General features: G+C 40.4%; 1 pseudogene; it reads right to left on the minus strand.

Annotated features, from left to right (window-relative positions):
- Window positions 1–445: 445 nt before the first annotated feature.
- On the minus strand, window positions 446–4716 carry LOC147391132 (homeobox-leucine zipper protein ROC2 pseudogene; annotated as a pseudogene).
- Window positions 4717–4943: the final 227 nt, after the last annotated feature.

Consider the following 4943-nt stretch of genomic DNA (forward strand, 5'->3'; position numbering starts at 1 on the left):
GAAAGATTGTTGTTTTGAGGTCCTTTCGAGTGGGGGTCCGTTTAAATTGGGGTGCCTACAGCTGCCCTTCTTTGCAGGAATTGCGTGCAAAGAAGTGCAAAGAATAGACTAAACCCCCATTTGTACGGGCCGAAAAAACTTTGTAAAAACATGACTTCGGATTATCGATTGAATTGATGAATTTTGTGGAAAATGACGCCTCGAGCTCGGGGTCTAACAGAGTTTTGCCTTATGAATTTCTTGATCTCGATGGCGCGAAGCTCATGTGAGATTTTGGAGTTGATGAAAATTTGATGAGTTTTGAAATCCGACTATTTCTTTGGTCGTGTTTTGACAAATTGGAGTTGAGTGCAACTCGAAAGGTTTTTTTTTTTTTTAAATGCACTCTTCATTGCCTTCTTTTGTTGATCTTACTTTATTTATATCATAAGTTAACCAACTTAATTCACGCCAATTCCCTTGTAATGACGCCTTTGATCCTTTCAACAGTGCAAGCAATAAGGTTGTTAACAGTTGCCACAAATCCAAGAGAGAGTTTTGCAGTTGGAACCGAATAGACTAAGATCTGAAATGCGACAGTCAGTAGAGATCCACCATACCCAACTTCAGTAATTCCACTTCTATTCACTATTAGCCCATCGAAGAGTATAGCAAAATCGGAGGGAAGGAATACTACATAGTCTGGGTCCCCCCCATTTAGAACCACGTTCATTGCAACAATACCAACATGAGCACAGATTACAAAAGAGCCCGTTGCATCGGTGCTACTCTTTTGCTCTGGCTGGAATTTAGAGTATTAACTCGCAGTAGAGAGACACAATTACCAAGATCTCTGCCATGTGCCATTTCTTGAATAGCAATGCCATTAGAAATAATGTCCCACTCACTTCTAAAGTTCTCATCGTGAAGGAAATTAAAAACTCTCTTTGACGGGACTGGAAGCCAGAAGGAAGTAGCTACACTTAGCACAATACCAAAAGGCCTGCCGGGATCATCTATGCTTTTTCTAGTCATGACCCTTACATCTTCAGCGCCACTTCCCGATAATGTTGCCATGTGTGAGCGGTAGAAGCACTCACATTAGAACAAAAACTCATCACCATTCTCTCAGTCGACTTCAACATACTTTTTCGTCCTTCTTGACTTGTGATCACCCCAACATCTCCAGTCGGCATGTTACTATCCATTACACTTGCAAGGCGTTCACACTATCGATCTAGGGTAGCAACCCAACGCTTTGCACCAAATCCAAGGTCAGAGTTAACCCGTGTTCTATATATACTATGAACTGCTTTGTCATCCACTTCTACATGTTCGACCCATATGACCTTGGAGTAACCATTTGGCATTTCTTGGATAAAATAACCTCATGGTCTTCTTCGACATCTCAATATCGGGTTAGGACGCAAATGATCCAAGGAAACATCGACCACCACCCAAATCCCCTCGGCATGTTGTTTACAATACCTTACAAAGAAACTCTCTCGAGTCGGAATCAGAGGTGAAGGGACTTGAAATTCTACTGTCATCACCTGAAGAGTTTCATTATAGTTTCCTGCTACGCCGGTTGATAGGACTTCTAAAGTCATAGCTCTTGAAATAATGTTAGAAAATATATTCAACCATTGATTCACATCTATGAGGATCTCAACAAGGTTAATGTGATTATGATAACAACGATAGTTTCTCGAGAAGCTTCTGACTCCAATCCAAATGGTTTTGGCCCTATTCCCTTCGGGAATGTTTGCATGTACTCATCTTGACTTAGAATCTCATAAGAATGATCAAGGCTATGTACCCACAACAATTCCCTTAGTTGGGCCATTCTTATAAGCTCTTCTATTGCTGCAATTGCAAGTTCGATGACCAATGGTTTATCTGCCACAATAGGCCCAGAGAGTGATCTCAGGAGGGGTTTACTCAGGGTTCCTGCTTCGATGCCTTCGTCTTACTTAGTGAGTCGTGATGCTTAATACGCCAAGGTGGTGATGATGGGACAAGCTATTCGAATTCGTGCTTTGGAAGAGAGATTTGATCGAGACGTGTGATTGGACCATATATTTTTGTATTTTCATTTTTGTAATGTGAAACTTTTGAAATGAAAAGAAAATAGGTTTTTTACTTACTTGGCCTCAGGTGTATCTATTGCTTTGAGAACATGAAGTTTGAATCAATCCTAGAGTTTTCATCATCGGCCAAAATAGTAGTTTTGAAAACGTTTGAATTTTCGTGATTTGTCTTTGTCGAATAAATATTGAAGATGTAGAATATGAACATTTTTGAAAAACCTTTGTTACTTCGATGATTTATTTGTTTTTTCCAATTACTGATTTGTAGTGGCGCTCTTTCTTGAGTGATCGATCTAGATTATCTTCTTGAGTGTGTTGACGACTTTTTGTGGTTCAGCAACTCAAGTTGAGCCGCGAGATCGGTTACTCTACACTTCGAGTACTCTTTTTTTTCGAATATTCGATATTGACTCCCCTCTCGAGTCTTTCAACGACTAACAAGACTTAAAGTCCGGATCAAATTACAAGATCATTGGTGTTATCATTGTCATTGTGAAGCCTTTAGAACATTTCCTAATCCGAAAGGACTTTTAGTGGGACAAAACGTTGGCTTAGGTTAAGGGGAGTGGAAAAGATACAATAAGTTTAAGATCTGGATCTATCTAGAATGAGTTATATATGGGATTTGTCTATTTTCATTTTGAAAAGGTGATCTATGTCTCCTCCCAACGTCTCTCGAACTTGTTTAGGCTAGATATTTGGGTCGAGCTAAAGATCAAGTGCTCGATTTTTTACTTTTTTTTTGTATTTTTAGCCATTCACATTTTATCCTCATGCGGGCCAGGAGTAATTTGATGAATTTTTTTTTTTAACGTTGACTTGCCCCAGTCTTAGATTAAGAAATGAACGTGATGGCTCAAAAAGGACTGACTAGGGTTAGATAGTTGTTTTCAGGATAACAAAGATGGCCTTTTGTCATCTCAGGATCAGTCCTCAGGCGTAGTATTTCTTGACAGTGTCAGCATTGATCGGTTGAGGGAAGACTTGTCCGTCCATTTCTATAAGAATCAGAGCTCCTCCTGGCGAGAAATCTTTAGGTTTGACCTTTTTGTTGTAGGCACGAGCTATTCATCGCTGATAAATCTGTCCATGGTAAATAGCTGCGAGGCGCTTCTCTTTAATCAGATTCAGTTGATCAAACCGGGTTTGAACCCATTATGTTTCTTCTAACTCTGCTTCTTTTAATATCCGGAGGGAGGGAATCTCAACCTCGATTGGTAAGACTACTTCCATTCCATATACCAATGAGTACGGAGTTTCCCCAGTTGAGGTCTTGAATGAGGTCCGATAGGCGTGAAGGGCGAAAGGCAACATATCGTGCCAATCCTTATATGTGATTGCCATCTTCTCGATGATTCTTTTGATGTTCTTGTTGGCAGCCTGCACTGCTGCGTTCATCTTGGGGACAGAGTTGTGATGAATAATCTGGAAGTCTTCGCACATCTTGATCATATCCTTATTCTTGAAGTTTTTAACATTGTCCGTTACTAATCTGCTGGGAAGCCCATATCGACAGATGATGTTGTTTTTGACAAACTTCAATACATTGCTTTTGGTGACATTGGCATATGATGCAGCTTCTACCTATTTTGTAAAGTAATCGATAGCGACCAGGATGAAGCGATGTCCATTTGAAGCTTTTGGAGAAATCTGCCCAATAACGTCCATGCCCCAAAGTGAGAAGGGCTAAGGAGTAGTCATGCTGTTCAATTCTGAAGGTGGAGCGTTGATCTTATTGGCATAGATCTGGCAGAGATGGCATTTACGAACGTGTTGATAGCAATCGCTTTTCATTGTTGTCCAATAATATCTCATTCTCATGATCTTCTTAGCAAGCATGTGACCATTCATGTGAGGTCCGTAAACTTTACTATGTACAGTCTCGATCAATCGTTTAGCCTCTATTTCTGTAACACAACGGAGAAGAACCTCGTGATGTGATTTTTTGAACAGAGTCCCGTTACTTAGGAAGAATTGACTTACCAATCTTTGGATGGTCCTTCTTTCATTTACCGTTATATCTGACGGGATGATTCGATCTTTTAAGTATGCCTTGATGTCTAAATACCATGATTTCTCCTCAGGCTCTACTATATCCACTGGTAAACAATAGGCTGGTTCGTCTTGGACGCCAATTTCGATAGGATTGATGACTAGGTCCTTTGAAATACTGATCATAGAAGCAAGTGTGGCCAGTGCATCTGCAAACTGATTTTTAACTCGTGGCATGTAAGTAAATGAGATCCTGGTGAAGTTTGAGCTCAGTTCTTCCAAATACTCATGGTAAGGGACTAATATTTGTTCTCGAGTCTTCCATTCTTCAATTGTCTGATAGACTACTAGACTTGAATCTCCGAATACATTGATTTCGTCCACTTCCAAGTCGATTGTTGCTTTTAACCCTGTGATACATGCTTCATATTCTGCCTCGTTATTGGAATTTCAATTCGATGGCGATTAGAACATGAGATCCATCTGGTTTGATCAAAACTGCCCCTATTCCATTTCCTTTCTGATTTGGAGCTCCATCGAAATACATCTTCCAACCTTGCTCTTCGTTACTATCTTCAACTTCTGTCAACAGGATGGCCTCATCTGGGAAATTTGTCTTTAATGACTTGTCCCTTGATGGCCTTTTGAGTGACATAGGTGATGTCGAACTCAGATAGTAGTAATTGCCATTTTGCGGTGCGACCTGTCAGCGTTGGTTTCTCGAAGAGATACTTGAGAGGGTCCATTCGAGCGATAAGCATAATTGAGTAGCTGAGGAGGTAGTGGCGCAATCGTTGAGATGCCCAGACCAGTGCACAACATGTCTTCTCGAGCACCGAGTATTTTGCCTCATAATAGGTGAATTTCTTACTAAGATATTAA

The sequence above is a fragment of the Akebia trifoliata genome, chromosome 11, assembly GCF_017979445.1.
Source record: "Akebia trifoliata isolate Shusen 1 chromosome 11, ASM1797944v1, whole genome shotgun sequence".
NCBI lineage: Eukaryota > Viridiplantae > Streptophyta > Magnoliopsida > Ranunculales > Lardizabalaceae > Akebia > Akebia trifoliata.